This window comes from Diorhabda sublineata, chromosome 3, assembly GCF_026230105.1.
Source record: "Diorhabda sublineata isolate icDioSubl1.1 chromosome 3, icDioSubl1.1, whole genome shotgun sequence".
In the NCBI taxonomy this organism is placed as follows: domain Eukaryota; kingdom Metazoa; phylum Arthropoda; class Insecta; order Coleoptera; family Chrysomelidae; genus Diorhabda; species Diorhabda sublineata.
In genome coordinates, this window is record NC_079476.1 from 35,947,452 (window position 1) to 35,966,797 (window position 19,346).

The window sequence follows — 19,346 nt, forward strand, 5'->3', positions numbered from 1 at the left end:
ATAAAATGTGACAGAAAAGTTCGTGAAAACCGGTCGTGTTTGAATTCGTTTGTGGCGTTTAGGTGAGTTTTTTTTTTGTAATTTTATTTACACAGTCCTCATGTTGTTGAATAAATACGGATTATTCAAATTTGATCGAATCAATTTGAGAGATAATCAATTTTTTTTATGCGTTCGTTTGCTATGCTGGTGACACTAATTGTGATGAAACATAAATTTTTGAAATTACACAGCGAGGAGAAAATATTTATTTTTTACAGATATTCAGTGATTTTTCAAACTTCAGGATTTGGGACGCAAGTGTAAATTTGTACATTTAGTTTTCAATAACTTTAAGAATCAAAATAAAGAATAGTTTACTAGCATATATATTTTTTATTTGATCTCATTACTAAAAGATTTATAAAATTAGTTAATAAACAAAATTTGAAAATATTAAAAGATGATTGTTGAAAATAGAATATAAGCAAGGATACCAAAACAAAAACCAAAGCATGATAAATTAATGATAAAATACAAAAAAGAGAGAAGAAAAGGAAGAAACATAAATGACACTATTATATTAAGAGATTTCGGAAAAGTATGCTTATATTATATTTGGTTATAACAGAAAATCAAAAAACGAAAATATAATAAAAAGTTTGAGATGAAAACATTAAGGATGTATAAAAAGTAAATATTAATAGAGAAAAAAACATGAAAATATTAATAAAGTTGGGATAGGTATTCACTTCTTCGAATATTCTTCTAACGATGTCTATGCTTTCTTGTATCTTCTGATACAACTCATGGTGGATCTGCTGGGTTCTCTGCACCAAAAGGCGTTTACTGTTTAAGCACTATACATTAACACTGTAGGTGCGTAAATCATGATAGGAATAAGGATCAACTTGACGAGCTAAACTTCATCTTCAGTAGGCCTCTTGCCTTCCTTATTCATTATGCGGTTTACCTAGACCTTGATTCAAGAGGATTCTCAAATATTTGACATTGTTGATTATTTTATCTGCGATCTCCTCGTTGTTTTCAGGTAGCTTCTCATTTTTTTTTGAAGAAAATGTCTCTGGATCTAATCCGCGTTGATGTTGCTTTATCAGGTTGGTTACCAGTCCTCGATACCTTCAGGAAGTCAATGTTGCTGGTGGCAGTGTTCTTCGTTTTGATAGTCGTCAAGGTCTTGTCAGTCTTGGATGTTGTAGAGTATCGAAGGGAAAACTTCTTCTTGTGGCACTCTGGCCTTTATATTAAATTCTAATTCTATTCTGATACTTTTGAGTTTGGAACGAAATCTATCATCCTATTAAAAAAAAACTGTATGGATCTACTTCGCGTTAATGCAGTCCTCGATATGGCCAATGCTTGGCCAATCTCGTTATGATTGTATATAAGAAAAGCTTCGAGAGACGATAAAATTTTACAATTATTTAAACATTCTTTTAGTTTTTATCGATGGCCTTCATGGGAGCCAAAACCTTCCATGGTATCTGCTACAGAACAATGGAAAAAGCACTGGAGCAAAACCAATTATTAGGACAACCTACAGGAGTTAGGACAGGCAAAGACTCTTCTGCGAAACTATAACTAGAGTAGATCTGCTGAATGTATCAATTTAAGTAAGAACAATCTACTAATACTAACAGAAGTTCTTTTGGGACACTGCCGCCTTAAAAAACACCTGAAGATGCTAGACCTAGCAGATAATACTGCGTGTAGATTTTGTTGCATAAAGGACGAAACTTCTATCCATATTCTCTAAAATTGTGAAACATTAAAAAAACTCTAGAGCACTACACCTGTGAGTGCTTGAAATAAAAGACGAAGATCTCTAGCAGATATAACCATTCCACATTCTAGACTTTTTAATGGATCAGCTGTAATCACTGGCTTCTCCCGTATCTCAGCAAGAAAGGGGGACGCAATAGATCCTTTGGGTCGCAGTGTATGCGAGACCTCAAATCTCTATATAAATACATACATAGTTTAGATCGATGGAGAAAGTTTGAGAAAGTTGTATTGATTAACAATCGTCTAGTTTGAGGAAACAATGACTAAAATGAAAATTGTCTACGGGAATAAATTTTCTGTAGTATTTAAATTATATCATATTATTTTTAGACTTTGCACTTTGTGTACACTAAAAATTGTTTTAATTGATGTACCTACTCGCTTTCAAGGCAGTACGCGCAATAAACAATATCGTGCGGAGGAATAAATTCCTCATCGTTAAGAATCCATTTTAAAGAATTTATACTTTACAAGCTATAATCGAAACCACGAATTTTTTGAGGATGTTTAATAATAATAAAAATAATACAGACTTGGTGTCTAATACTTTGGTGGATTGCGCCTAGTCGCTCAATTTATTTACTGTAAAAAATCTTGTTTTATCTTACATCATGTTTTTTTTTCAAGCATGATCAGTTTAAAATTGAGTGTTGTGGTAACAAAACACGAATTAGTTTTTAAAATCCTGTTATTCGTTATGAAAATGTTTGCTTTATGTTTAAATATTTATACTTTGAATAGAATAAACACCAAAGTTAATTTCCATGAACCAATTTCATCTTATTTTCAGTTCCATCGTATTGTTATTATTACTACACATATTTTTCATAAAAAATACGCCATAACCTGTGGGCGTTATGTAGGTTTTCTCAAACTGGGAAATAAATGAAAGAATGAAATAGCATTTCATTCAATATTTTGATATCAGGAAAGTTTTTTCAATGTGCTTTCGGACAATATGAACATTTCTATACAGTTACTAGAAAAGAAATGTTATGTATTACCTCTTAATTTAGATATTTTTTTTGCTAAATATTTGATGAATAATTAATGATAATATTATAAATGATAATAAATGCACAATCCAATTATGTTTGCGACTAGAAAAAATGTGAGGTTTAAATATTTATTGAGAACTAGATTGACTAATGAACAATTGATAAATCACAGAAATTACCATATCAGTTACATACTTCCTTTATTGAAGTGCATATTTTCAGTAAAAAATATTTGATTGGGAAAGGGCAATCGAATTATTAGATTTGGAAGAGTTCTTACTTACAGCTCAAATGAAACCTTAAATTGATTGGGAATGTGTTTCAGCTATACCTGAAAATATAATCTTCAACTTCATAGTTCTTAGACCTTTTTATATGTTTTTCGTGATAACTGGTCCTCATTTTAGATCTGTATTATATGAAAATAATTCTACATCTCATTGTAGACATGTATACTTCGCCTATTGTATTCTACTATTCTGGATGTTTTCTAAACGACTTCCTAGACTTCTAGCACCATTCCTTAGAGGTACTTAAGTCTTTTGTTGAAGAGGATAGGGCATTTGTGAGTATGGCTTGCTGAAATAATCTCCAGTTGTTGTCCTCTGCCATGTCTCTTCTTTTAACGGGATATTTAACCGACTACAACCAGAAACATTAAGTAATAGAAAGAAAAAATCTGAATGAAAACTAGGAAGGTACTTTGTTTTTCAAATGCCCTATATATTGAAATTTGATATTTGGAAATAATACAAAAATGAATTGAGTCAAATTGTCATTAAATATCTTTCTGCTTGGAAGGTTTCAAGAATATAAGGACACCGTCAATCAATCAATCAATCAATCAATATTTCTGGAAATAAACCTGAACAGAAACGCGATTCATTGTGAAAGTCAGACTACTATTGAAGTATTGAGGTTCCAGGTAATGGATTCAAAACTGATATGAGAATGCCTTAGGAAACTATTGAGCTTCCAAGGGTATTCGCTAATTAAGCTAAACGAAAACGCCAATATTCTTAGTAGAAAATGAGCGCAAAAGTTTTTAACTGATCAGGGATCTTCTCAATGCATAGAAATATGCCTTACAAGAAATATTCTTAGAAGAAGGAATAAAATGAAAGAAAATTATTCTGGTTAATGTTTCAAGGACTAACTAACCGCAGGTTCTGTTACATAATGCCTAGAAAACCGGCTATAAACGAGAAACTTGTAGGAGCGGGTCTTCTCTCATAATTTAATTCACTAGAAGGCGAGTTGTAGATGTCCATATCCAATACGGCTTCACAATTAATATCAGAAATCCTAGTATTTAAACTTTTGAATTTATCTGATAGACTCAAATATAGCAATTTTCACAGAAAGTACTTTTATACATTTCCCAATCTTCATTTTCCATACCAACATCATCTTCTCACGGGCTGAGGAAAGTTTGTTATAGGAAAGACCCAACTTAATTTCATACGAGCAATCACCACCTGAACTTGTCGCAAGAATTTGGAAAAACCCTGTATGTACATAAATAACCAACGGTTTCGTATTTTTCATAATTTAATCCATATTTTAAACGAAATTGCTTTATTGCTGGTGAATTTCAATATGTATTAGAAGGGTGCGCTTAATAAAAGCTAAAAACAATATCGGTTTCATGTCTGGAGCTTTTAAACCTGTAGAATGCGAAATATTATTGTGCAGCTACATATTACTGCGAAATACTGCCACAAAATATTCAAATTGGATTTTTGTTCATGCTTCACGTTATGTTTTTGATAGTCATGGTGTAATAAAAATTGTATAAAATAATAGAATTAGATTTTTATTTGGATTTTTTTATCGCGTTAATCTATAACAGCTAGCAGATTTGGAATTTTCACTTATTATCAGCTTTGCAACTAATTAATGTTGGAAACCGAAACAAAATTGTGTAAAACACGTGGAATTGTTCTTTTAAAGTTTTTAAAACTTAGTTTATAAGCTTTTCTTCCTAAATAGCTCAGAAGGAAGTTATTCATAATGTGAAAAGTTACTAAATACCTTTCATATAATACTTTTTATAAGTTAGTAAGAATAAGCATGTTTTTCTGCTAAAATTTTTTTGATACATAAATTTTTCTATAATTTAAATAAATTTGATTGTTTAAGATACGTAAATGGAGAGAAGACTATATTGAAAAATTTTGTTCGGTCATCTCCATTCTATTAACTCTGAAAATACAAAAAGGAAAATACGATTATAATCTTCAATTACTAGATACAGTTATTGAAGAAACTTTCTATATTTCAAGTATACGGAATTTTATAATGATAAGTTGAAAAGTCGTTTTTATTAACGACAGATCATTCAACAATGACAAATTTTACGTTAGTATTTCGAGTTTTTAGAAATGAACTTGAAATTGACCGCTAAAAAAGCCAAGACTGTCATGGTGTCTTGAATGATGTCACACCTCGCGAAACAGCTGTGTTTGTTGGCTAACCTCAAAATCAGTTAAGAAGTTTCATTCCATAGTGGGTAAATGCGACTCTCTGACTGGTAACTGCTATCTAAATAAGACTTTGTTTGTTTTTCACATAATACTTACATATAAGTTTTAACAGTGCGGACTTTCGATGAACAAAAGTAGGTGTTCAAAAAATTTGTCAAGCATAACTGCGTCAATTTTGGACAAATTACTATAGTTTACTTTGTTAAATCCTGATTCCATAGCAAATTATACCTGTTTTTCAAGTTTAAACTAAAAACTAAATTTATTAATTTAACAATAATTGCTGAAAACTCGAAATAACCTGGTTACATTATACGAAAATAACGTCTCATTTTGTCGATTTTATTTTCCAAAAATATTATTAATCTTTTATTATTTTTGTAGAGAAGTTGTTTTCTTATTTACTAATTATCATGGTTATTCATTAGAAACTCAAAACCCTCCGATTTATTCTTAGTGGAAACGAGCCTATTGAACCTATATTTCTATTAAATAATTATCTCCGAGAAGTAAGTATCCATCAGGAGAATACGCAAAAAAGTAATTGAAGGCACATTGAATACAAAAGAGAATAAGAAGAGGACTGGAGAACAAAAAAAACAGCTAGAAAAAATATTATGCTGAATATGAGAGTACCGGGATGTTTTTATAGCAATTGATGGTTCTCTTACCAAAATTTTTAGTTAAAAATAAAGTCAATCTTAGTGTGTATAAATATGAAATGGAAGTCACGTTTTATGGATTTCAACTGTGGTTTGTTTATAAGTGATAACAGGAAAATATAACGATATAAACTTTAGTTGATAAAACTGACAACACAAACCATTTAAATAATAATGACCGATATCCAGCTTACGCAGAAGACATAACTCTGAGGTGAGAGCAGAAAAGGTAGAAATTAGAAGAAGTAGCTCCAAATTTTGCTGATCATTTTTGGAAATAGAAATGATTATATAGCAAGCATATGAAGAAAGATTTGAAAAGTTGAAAATGTTAGTATTGGTGAAAAAACGTCTTCAAAACCAGATATAATTTTTATATTTAGGTACAACAACAGTTGAGAAAGGGTACGAAAAACATGATATACAAATTAGAATAACAGAAGATAATCTGAAATACTGAAAAAAACAGACTTAGGAGACATGGGTTAATAATTATATAGAAAAACTATACATAAAACAAAGACAAAGAAACATATTGATGAAAATATACCGTAAGATCAACACAAACTAAAGTGGATGAGAAAAACCAGTAAAAGACAAAAAATGTATTTAGCAAGCATATTTTGGGATATGGTAGAGATATTTGAGACACGTAGAACGTATGGAGAAAGAAAGAATGTCGGAGATGGTGTAATACACGATATGGAATGAATATAAAAGTAGAAAAATTGTGGAAAGAACTTCTAAAAGTTCACGATTGCTCTACATAACCTGTAGATATTTGATAATAAGGCCTCGCGAAGTAATTTATTTATTTGATACTTTTATGAAGTTCAAAGAAAATTGGAATTATCTCATGTCTTCAATAATAATTATAAGGTTTCTCATTATAAATATGCTTCTCGTGACCTTTCTCGTATTATTTAGTATCAAAAGCAGATTCAAAATAAAGTAAAATAAATCTAAAAGATGTGACATTTCCATTCGATTTTTGTTATTATTGGTTGAGAAATTATTTAAAGCAAATTTCTCCTTAATATTTAATATTAAGTTCCATGTGAAATTTTTTCTACAATAATCTGAATATTATACAAATAACGATAAAGATTTTGAATCGTCCGTCATATAAAATAACAATTATTATTTGTAATTTTCAATTTTTAGATTTTTTTGGCAATAAAATAAAAGATTGGCTCAACATATATTTATATGATGATAATGACGATTATTGTAGTGAATGTTTAAATATGATTTCGGCCATGTGGCCGTCTCGCATAGCGGTTACAACGCGCAATCTGGATCACCAATTTTCATAAATTTTTCGCAGTATATGCGGCCGTTTTTTGCCAATAACTTGAACAAAAGATTATCCTCATTCCAACTCATTGACTTCAGCAAGTCTATTTATTTACTTACCCATTCAAACAAGTTGAATCTTCAAAGCTAAGATCTTTACTTGAAATATTCTCTAAAGTAGTAGAAAACAATCCCAGTTGCTGAGAGAGGTAATGAATTGATTGATTTGAATCCATTATTATTAGATTATGTACGTCATAAAATAGACGAAGGGTACGTTTCACGATTCACGAATAGAACCATTTTTGTGATGTCAACTGAAAAAGTGAACCTCTCAAAACCTAATTTTGCTATAGATTTAATAGCAGCCTATATCATACAAAAAACGGATAGTAAAACTCCAATAATTTTCTTGTGTAGGATACTATGTTTATTCACAAGCTAACCTACCAAAGACGAGGTCTGGTTATTAAATAACGTGATTGCGCGCCTAGAGGGTGCGGGAGGTTTGAAGCGAACGTATTTTTTTCTCGTGCCGAAAACCGTGCTAGAAAAATTTTACACGAGGAATTACACATGACGAATTTGGTCCCAAGAAATCTGACTCCTGATCAAAAGCATCAACGGGTTTCCAAAGATTTCCTTGAAAGATTAGAAAGAGAAAAAGATCTGCTTTGAAAGGGAACCGATTTGAGTAGATAGAAGCGGTAAATCAAAAATCGGCAGAGTTCCTAAAGGCACTTACCAAAGAAGACCTCCAAAAATTGAAGGGGAGCATTCGAATGTAGAATAATTTTTTTTAAAAAACCCTTTTTCGTAACCAGCCTCGTTATTTAATAGCCAGACCTCGTAACCTCGTATATAATGATAAATAAATATGAGTTATATTTAAATATAATCAGAGCGAAGGCGTCTATTATGCACTACATAGGTTAGGTCTGTGAATAGGGTTTGGATGGGTTCTTGTCTCGTTTGAATATTTCACATACTGTTGTTTAATTTTCTCTTCTCCATTTTGGTGCTTCGAGACCTATTGCAATTATATATAACAATCGGGGGACTATATAATTGATGTCATTATTTTTATTAATACCTTTCTAAAGTGAATAGACAAAATTTTTAGATCAGTTAAATTCCTCAAATAAAACTAAAATTCTTATAATTGCTAATTAAAGCTTTTGAATTAAGAATACATATATGAAAGGTAATTAAATAATATAATATTAAATATTTGATACGATTAGTTTTATAACGTTTTTATTCACTGTATCATTTTGTTTCAATATAGATATTATGTAAAATATCTCTGACTAAACCTTTGCCAAATTTTGATTGCTGACAACTACGATGCTTGGTTCGCTTAAAGGCGTGATGGAATAAGATAAAAAATTCCCAAGCTTACTTCGCAAACCCCACATCAAGATAGAAAGTTTAGATATGCCTTCGTCTTGCAATTTTAAATCTAAAGAACGAAACCTATTCTCAAAAAAAAACGTTTTGTTCTGAATAGTAATATACAAAGATGCCATAGATAAACGCACTTTCAAATGACAAAAACGACAAAAGGAAATTGTAATGAATGTGTGTGTGGATGGTTGTTATTTGTAAAAGCCACTTTTAAGTTGGAAAAAATCACAAAGTTTTTATATTTATATGAGGATAGATAGAAAAATCAGAAATTGAAATTCTGTGGAAAATAGTTCATAACCAGTTCCACTTGAATGTTGGTTATGGACAATACCTCTCAAAAATTAAGTGCAAAGCGAATATCAAAAAATTTCTTATGAATGAAGTATTGCTTTTTCACACATTAGGAGGATAGACCCAGAAGTACCTGGCCTGATGTAGAGATGGCGGTAGTGCTTGAAAAATACCACTGTATTAGAAAGTACACAATCTATGCAGCATATATTTCAAGTTTGAAGACGCCACGTTGTTTAGTATTTGTTTGGTAGCTATCAATAGTGAACTTTTTCAGCGAATTTGTAAACATGAAAAAAATTGGTTATCGTTATGTGATACAATACCAATTTGAAAGGCTTTAGCATAACCAATATAAAAGCTGAACTAAATTCTACTCGGGGTGCGACTGCTCCTTCGTTATCAACAATATAATGTTGAGTAGCTGAGTTTAAACGAGGCCTTATGACCTGTGAAGACCAGCATCGCATTGGTCGACCAAATGAGGTAACGATTCCAGAAATGTTGTAGAAAATCTACAAAGAGGTACCAGATGATCGTCGATAGGAAATACGCGAGTTAGCAGACATAGTAGGCATTTCAAAAAGTGCGCTACATCGCAAATTAACAAAAAATTTCAACCTGAGAAAGCTTTGTGCAAGATTCTCACAATGGAAAGACAACGGCGTCGTGAAGATGTTTCCATCGAGTGTTTGGTAATGTTTTACAGATAAAAAGTCAATTTTTGCGCTGTTTCTTTACTATGAATGATGCATAGGTCCATCATTTCATACCCGAAAAAAGAGAACAATGAAAATAATGGACTGAAAAGGGAGAATCGGCTCCAAATAAGTCAAAGACCGTTCTATTTGTTCCATCTGCTGGCAAGGTCATGCTGTCGGTTTTTTTGAGATGCGCTTGGCATAATTTTCATCGAATATCTCGAAAAAAGAACTTATTGCAACGTTTGAACGAAGAAATAAAGCTATAACAGCTGCATTTCACAAAGAATAAAGTGTTGTTTCATTAAGTTCCAGCTCTAGCAATGTCCAAAATTAATGAATTTTAGTTTGAACTGTTACCTCATGCATCCTATCTGTCAGATTTAGCCCCCTCAGTTTATTTTCTCTTCTCAGAATTGGAGAAATGGCTCGGTGTTCAAAGATGATTTTCTAAACATTGTGTATTAGTATTCCGTATTATTTGTCTATTTTTCCACGATTTGATGAAGTTTCATTTCAAATTTTCAAGTGGCTCTACAGGTTTTGTTGACAATTAAAATTGTTATATTTGTTCAAAACAAACCACTGAAGATACTTGGTAGGTGACCTGGTTGAACAATAGGTTTGTTCCAGCAGACTGTTTTAACTACTTGATCATGCGCGTTATGAGAACTGAGCTCAAACAGCATTGAGTTCAAGTACTGAACAGTTTTACGATCCAGCAACAAATTGAACTTGTTCAATACTAATTCAACACGAGCAAGAATATATAGAATAACTTATGTAACATATGGATCCGCGTATGTCAACACATATTATCGTGCTTTATCAAGTTGTAAAACGTTTTTAAGATGAAGATGGGTATTTTTTTGGTAGTGGAGATGAAAGAGAATGCCCTAGTGAAACTATGTAAGAACAAAAATGATTTTTTTCTTTTTCCTACCTCTGTTCAATCTTCCCTACCGTGGGGCAACAAAGTTCAAAATATGAAGTGCTACATATTTCCATCAATCTCAATGAGATGATTTCGGGAATTGCAAAGTTATGTTATGATTCATTAGAAAGAAATAATTACGGTTGTTCCAATAGATGATGTTGAAGATATATTTCTGGTAAAGCTGATTAAATGCTATAGAACCTTCAGAAGTACACATTCTATAATCATTCTAGAGTACAAAGTAATGTTAAAAAATTAGATTCCAGAGGAAGAGAATAAACTGTAGCGAGTCCATTAAAAATAATGCAGAATTTATTGTCATAATTAATCAAGTTAACGACAGTGTCAGATTTGTTTTTTTTTTTTATTTAGTTCGGATGAAATTATTTTGAAAATCTCGAATAGACCGACATATTTCGTTTACCGGTATCGTTACGGAATTAAACAATAAAATAATTTTTATATCAAAGAATTCCGAATTTTCAGATTTATGAAGTAACGTCAAAAAAATTAATGGGCCGAGTGAGTTTCCATTTATGAAATTTCTGGTAAAACACAATGGAATTGAGTCAAAAACATTAAGATCAAAATTATTTTTTAATTAGTTTCATTCCTCTCTTCACTTTATGTTGCTTCGTATCAATTAAAACTTTATGTTGAATCTCTCATTGTTATTGAAAATGTTGTTATTAGATTAGCTCAATTTATGTTGCAGCTTTCCACATAATAATCGTGATTATTTCCTCCTTTATAGTTATCTATGGATGACGAATGCAGTCTATCTTTATAATCTCATTATTTATGAGAAAACTTTGAAAAATCCTAAGTGAAAGCTTCAAATGCAGCTTATAGTAAGTTTTGGACACATATTTTAATAAACAGAAACAAAATATGTATGTTTCAATTGATCAACATAAATCAATATTATTTTATATTTCCTTAAAGTTTACACTATTTTAAAAGTCTGACAACGTTCCATGGCGTTAATAAATTCCAATATTTTTCAACATAGACTTCTTTTTAGTCTATACATCTAATTCAGTGATGCTCTAATCTTTTTTCCAATAATAGTTGCTGTCTTTTTCCTAAAAATAGTCGGTTTCGTAAGCGATAACGTCTTCGTTTGATAAAAATATCTCTTCGTAACTCAAATTATAAGATTAGGGTACAGAAAAAAGGCTCTGAAAACTAGATCTGATGAATACGGTGGTTGGTCAACCAATTCGAAGTGCCTTGGCTATCACTGGGGTTTGATAAAGTGCGTTGGCCTGATGGCGAAGCACTTACTTTTTCTTTCAATCAAGCAGTCATGCGTAATACTCTGTTATTGTTCTACCTATGTGAAGCACAGAATGACTATCTCAAAAACGGCGATCATCACTTTTCTGGCCGATAAAACTGCCTTTGCTTTTTTCGAAGAAAATTCGCCCTTCGCAATTCATCATCTTGTTTGTTTTATGTTCCAAATGTGTAGTGTTGGATCTCGTTTTCATATATAGTGATGAATCGATGCAAAAAAATGACTTTTTGGACCTAATTCAAAGCAATACGAACTGGAAAATATTCAATCTAATGATATTTCGGTCCAAAATTCAGTTCAGTACCATTAGGTTAACTTTTCCGATTATGTCATTCTTGATATTATTGTCCTTCCTAGTATATAATTTTAAAAAACTCTTAGACAGTTTTATTTTGAGTACTCAACCCGCAACACCATTCGAAGTTTTTAAGCGATATCGAAAAAATATTTGATAAAAGCTGGATACTCAATATTTATTATTATCAGAAAAATCTTTACTACGACTCTCTTATATGTATGACAAACAGAAGCTGAATGTGTAAAATTACTGAAATTTTAGTGAAAATCTCTCAACCTAATCGCAAATATATTCCTCAACCCATTTTCAGGTTAAAGCTGAAAACTTTTAATGTCTTTAATGTTTTTAAGTCCACAATTGGACCCATTCCTTCAATTTCGGTTTTATGAAAATAACAGGTCAACCAATCCTCGTGCGTGTTGACAGGAATGTTCTAAGCCAGCGAATAATTTTCTGGCAGAGTGAACAAATATCGTTGCTCTTCTGTAATGACTCCATATCTAGGTTTCCCAGTGCCTACGCACCCATAAATTCATCGAAGACAGGTTAACTCCTTCCTCTAGGTGATAGACAACGCTATTGATCCTTTTTTTGATTATCCTTCATAGGAATTTTTTAATTTTATAAAAAATCCCTTTCTCCTAATTGGGTTGTGCAACCATACTTTGTTCTTTTCTTTCAAACCGCTGTCTATGGCTTTCGTGTGATATTGTCTTATCATTATGTTGCTAGTAACTTGATTTGAGGAAACCAATTCGTATTTGTCGTCCATATCCCATCTCAATTGGATCTAGATCTAGATATACTTACTAAATCTTGAAGCCTTTCTATCTTTTTAGTTGCAAGGCATGCTGGAGTTGAATCGTTTCCTTTTCCACATCAGATTCCATCTTTTCCTATCCTTTGTCATAAAATGGCTAAACCATCTTAATTGTCTGTCCCCGATTTTGTTTTGAAATGATTTTAAATTCATATTTTCTCTTATAGTGTTATCCCTCACTCTATCTTATCTTGATTTATTCTCTATTTTCCTTGGAGATCTCATTTCTCCATTTTCTATTTTGCTTTTTGTTTCTGTGTAAGTGTCCATGTCTGTAATCAATATGGGTGTGTCTACTTTTACAAATATTCTTTTGTTTTTATATTTCCTTTTAAGATATAAACTGTGTCTTAATTGCATTAAATAATGTTCTAGCTGCTCTAGCTTTGCTCCAATCTTCCATTTTGTGTTAGTACCATGCCAAGGTGTATAAAGCTATATTTTTGATTCTTTTATTTTCATCTTATGTGTCTTCTCATTTCGGATCCTTATCATCGAGTTTTGTGATCGTTTATTTTTATATTCATCATCTGTAGATTGTCGTTGTAAGTTATCAAGTTTGATTTCAAGGTTTTCTCGTCTTCTGCCTTCCATTTTCCAATGTTCTACATTTTGTTCTCTTTACTCCTTCATCTAACACTTTGGTGAATGATGATGGGCTTATTATACATCCTTTCTTCATTTATTTTGTTGTTTCGAATCTGTTTAATACCTCTTGCCTAACACTGACATAGTTTTTCGTCTGTTCAATATTTTATTCTTATTAACTTTGTTAAATGTTTTTTCAAGATTTAGAGAAAACAGATGTATCTTCCTGTCTTATTGTTCTTTTAGCTATTTGTCTAATGAAGAAGTTTGCATCTGTTGTTTCTTTGTTTAATCTAAAACCTTGTTGTGAGTCTTCTATGGTTCTTTCTAAATCGTCTCTTAGTCAATTTCCTATGTGATATATTGCTACCAACATAATTTAAAAGACGGTCCTGACTATCACAACTTTATTGCACCGATGAATAAATCGAATTTATGTCAGAAGTTTTTCTTTTGCCGTTTTGTATCCACCAGGTTTTTAAGTCGGAAAACATTCGTTTAATATATTTTACACCCTATGATTGTGATTGATTTCTTTTCATGTTTTGATTGTATTATCTCACCACCATAATTTCGAAAATGAAGATTGATTTGGTCAAAAAACGTTTTACTTTACTTTAGCGATCTCGCTAATTTGAAAAGGTGAACATCGTGTTAAGGTAAGATCGATCGAACGTAGGGTGTAGTAGGAACGTGGTTAACGGGTTTGTAATCGTAGGTACTTCAATGGTGTAGAAAAGTTATTATCATTCATACCGAAGTTTTCAGCTCAGTATTCACCATATTTTGAAGCATAATTTTCTACCGTGACATGACTAAGAATCCGGAAAATGTGGAAATTTTGTTGATCCTACATTTCTCTTGAATGAAACTTTACATACGAGGTGTGGCTATTAAATAACGAGACTGGTGATATAAAGTATTTCATATTTATATTATGTACATTTATTTATTACCACTTTCAATATACATCCTTTTAATGCGAATTTTTCATTGTTCGAAGCAGTGCAGGAAATCTTTTTCTGTTAGTTACTTCAGAACACTCGCCGCGTTTCCTTCCACAGTTTCAACAAATCCTGTTCCTTTTATTGGAGATTTGATCCTAAGAAAGTAAAAGTCGAACAGTGCAAGATCCGGTGAATAAATTGTAATATTGTACTTGCTAGAAATCTTGTGACGGACTATCAGCAAATAGCTTAACCGACAGTGGGATCGATCAAAATTACCGATTCTTTCAGTATTTTAATCCGTTTTTGACGTGGAAGGGTGACACGAGCGTGAATCATTTTCAGTATCTTTTCGGCTATCTAGAAAATATGTAGATGCTACAAACATTCATTACCATACACTTGTTTCAATAAATTATAAGTTTCAGTTGCAGTTTTTTCAAGTTTCATGTAAAACTTCACAACAATCCGTAGCCACACCTTGTAGTTTATAAAATCATCGTCATTTACAAAAATTAATGTTTTCTCCAACAAGGTTATTGATACATTAAATCCTCCATTACATTATAACTTACGCACCTGATTTTGCTTATACATGATTTTATCTTAAACTGCTATAACATTAACTGGAATTTTGTTAAGGGATATAAACAAACCAAGTCTTTTTGTTGAGAACGTTGATAGACATAATGTCGAATTTCAATTCACTAGGTAAATTTAGAAGGCGAGTTATCGAACGGTTTGAATCTGTTATCGCTTCCACTGTAATAAACCTCTGCGAACATACATATCAACATTTCCGAAGCCTATTGGTTAATTTATTTGGATTTATTCCCTTTGAAAAGTTAATTTCTAGCTACCAGAATATACAGATAAACATTCATCATTTAGATTGGTAACACTTGAAGCGATAATCATAACTAAACTTTCCTATTTTGGGATATTATTTTATACAATCTGTATTCAATCGTGGCTGTAGAAACATGAGTTTTATAATAATGCTATAAATTCTAATAATAGCAATATGCGATAAATAAGTTGTTTTATTTTATTAAAACTAAAAAGGTTACAGAAAGTGTGAATTAATCTCCTCCAGATACTGCTTTTGGCCAGCAGTACATTAGCATTTATAGATTTCTTTCGTCTTCTCAGTACGTTTAGGTTTTAGCACAGTGTCTTTTCATGACCATGAAGAAAAACTGTTGAACCATTAATTTATTATCTTTTTCGCCCCTTGTAAAATCCAGATTTGTTTCCTTGAAACAAAATTTATGCCTCGGTAAAAACCACCAATTAGGACTTTTATTGAAAGCAAAATCACTGGTTTTGCATTGAGAAATTGGTTTTTTTTTATCTCACAATCATTGTACAGAATCAATGTATGTATCAATGTATGCATAGTGGTAATCAAATTCGGATTTGAATGTAGGCGAATGTTAAATTAAAGCACGATTCTCTTTATGATTAATGGTCAAAAAAGTTTGTATAAGTTTGTAATAGTTTATTTAAGAGAACGAATTTGTCCAGTTTTTTTTATATTTTCATCATAGTTTGGGATAAAAAGATGTTTGGACCATTATCTTTTTTCAACTGACTTATTTCCACCTCTTTATATTATCTGTAAACAATTATATTAAATTACTGCTACCACAAATCTTCATGATCCCTGTTTCAGGATTTCACTGAATCTACTGTAGTAGCAGTCTGACGAGCCTTAACGGGTGCATTGTTGTCATTCTTTGTGTCGATACTTGGAGTTTTAAAACATAGTACTTGGAATAGAGGCGACTTGAGTAATCGTTACTAATAAAATTGATTCGTGGTTTTTTATCTCAACTACATACACAAAAAAAACTGATTTGTGAACAATACAAAGTTTACATAATTATCAATTCGGTTTCTAATCTCGTTTAGTATGAGGATGATTAATTGGAATTATCCTACATCGAAGCCTCGAAGCTGACTTTTATTAGAATAATACAGCATATAAAAAAATATATACAAGAGTATGTGGCTTTTAGCAGCAGCAGCTGTAAACGATTAGAAATTTCATCTGTGCTTCTTCGTTTGACAATGTGTTCTCACATATCATGCTTTTTATTGTCAAATAAACTTTTACGCGAAAAAATATTTTTTTTAAATGCTATAATATGAGCTATGAATTAAACAGGTAACGAAGTAGGTAATTTTGAATCTAATATACAAATTGAATCAATGTTTTCTTATTTGAAATGTTAGAATCAATGTAAAAATAATTGTCAGCTGTGAATGTCGTGTGAAGAAATTATATTTCATTATATTATTATGAAATTTCTGTTTCGTAATGAAGTTTATTCTTTTAAGACAAATTGCCGCTTTCAATAATCTTTTTAAAAATTTCTGTCCAAATATTGCCTCTTCTATCTAGTGTATTTTTAGATAGAAATGCTACAAAAATCAATTGTCCATATTCTTTATTGCAATCTTTATAATTTCCATTTCAACTAGTCGTCGCTTGTTTCACTAATTTCTTATATAGACACGCGCTCCAATGTAGCACTTTCTCGAGCCCAAGATGTAAAAATTTGCCTGCAGCGCTCAGTATGAATGAGAATGAGATGACAAATTTACGCAAACCATGCGAGCAGCATCTTACCGAGCCAATTAAGTCGCTTCTAGTTGATGGAAGACTTCTTCGCATACAAACTAATCTCACTGTGCAGATAAATTGGGTTACCAGTAATTTAGATCAACGTATTTTCTTTTAAATGATGATGACGGTTATAGTGATAATCTTCACATTATATATGAGTACTTGGGAAAATTGGTTTCGTAAAAAGCCAAGGTAATTATTGTGGGAGTTATAATTGCAGCCGTAAATCTCCTTATTATCACCTAATATATTTACTTGAAATAATGTCCGCAGAAAATTTGCATAAGGATCTTTTTGATTTTTTTCATAACTTATCACAATAAACTTTATAACAAATAGAGATTTATTTCCTACAAATTCTTTACTTGTTCAATAATTTAAATTTGATTTTGTAGTGTAGAGATTTTTTCATTATGTTTTTTTGTTAAATTCATTTTCTCGATTTCACAAAAAAATTATTTGTATATGATTTTTGTCTGTTTTTCTGTTACATTCTTTTCTTCGCTTTGCTTCGCTTTTTGTGAGGAAACTCGCAACAACTCACCGCCCACCCATTTATTATTTCTACATAATTTCACCATTTAAATCATCCACGAATATTTAATCATTCATCTGAGTTAATTATACATTACACTTTTCTCCGACCTTTAACATTTACAAAAGATATAGTAAATTTAATGAGTTTAGCATTATTACATTCTTTCCTTCACTTTGTTTTGTTTATTTTTTGTTTGAGTGGATCTGCAATCTCACAACACAATTTTGATTTGGATTTTCAGGTACTCAAACATCTCAAATTAATTTCAAACTTAAAGCACTTACGGATTTATATTATGTTCCTAATATCCTATTATCATAAAAAAAGAGAGATTCGTTTGATAGAATTTGGAAGGATAAGGATAATTTCTTATAGGACGAGGGTTTGTTGGAGTGGGCCCTTATATAGGAATTGCTCCTCTGCAGGGCCGGGCTTGTTGTGGTTTCTATTATGATAATAAACGCTCACTTCAGCCAATAATTAATTGAAATAATCACTATAATATCCACGTGGAAATAAATAATTTTTGCATAAATATATAATTTTGAGAATTTATATTGAGCCTTCTATATTTGGTACTTAATATATTTCATATATATAAGGATTAATTTCATTTCAAGTTAATATATAGTCAATATAACGATAGAAATCTGTTTTATTATATTTATTATATTACCCAAAAAGAAAGGAAAAACAAATTTTTACAGAAAAGAGCTGAATTTACAAACAAAAAATAAGGAAAAAGGGCCTGAATCTTCAAAAGTACCTCATAAAGTAAGCAAAGTTGGAAAGATTAGGAAAGCTAAATTATGGCGTGAGATATGAAAATAATTATTTTATAATTAAAAACTTTTATTTCAAACTAGACCAGATATAAGCAGGGTATATACAACAATTATTGTAACGTAACAAGTTCATTAACAAGAAATTAGTAACGTACCTTCGATCTGGCAATAATAATAATAATTATTATCATCATCATAAAACCTTTCAGTTCTTTGAATTATGGCTATCCCTATAGCACTTCCTTTTTTGAGGTGGATTACTCCTCGTTTTCTATTTTTGTTTTCTTTATAGTTTACCGTTTGTCTTGTCTGCTTTTGTTATTATTTTCAATTCCATTTCATTCCGGCATTTTGTCCTCCAGTTCTCTATCTTAAGTATTCTTATGTCCTCCTCTATTTCGTTTCTTCAAGTCTTTCTCGGTACTTATCTTCTCCTTGGCCACAATGGGGTTCATTGCCTTATTTTTTCGATCATTTCAGTTGGTTTTCTTCTCATTATATGTCTATACCATGAACAACAATAAAGAGAAGAAAGACCGCTTATCTGGGCCACACTTACAGTAACAAAAAATGTGATATACTGAAATTAATAATAGAAGAAAAAAAATCGAATGAAAACGTGGACCTGGTTGAAGACAACGTTCAAGGTTAGGTACATACGCGATTAGACTGGTATGAACACATCATCGTTAATTCGCATCACTCAGGACCGAAATACGTATGCCGAAATTGTCGCCAACCTTTATTAAAGGTAGATGGCACCTGAAGAAGGAGATATGCCTAGCCCAGTTGAGTCTTTGTGCTTTTATGTATCTCACTATATTCTCCTTCCCTAGTTATCTCTCTATTTCTTCGTGTTTTTGCTCTTCTTT

The 19,346-nt window shown here is 31.3% G+C and overlaps 1 protein-coding gene across 1 annotated transcript in view; it reads left to right on the forward strand.

The window, feature by feature from the left end:
• The window catches only part of LOC130441529 (slit homolog 3 protein-like), a 178,180-nt gene continuing 158,834 nt past the window's right edge, over positions 1-19,346 (forward strand). Inside the window, exon 1 of the mRNA XM_056775252.1 lies at positions 1-62. The gene's annotated coding sequence lies outside the window, so the exon portion shown is untranslated. The remainder of the gene's footprint in view (positions 63-19,346) is intronic.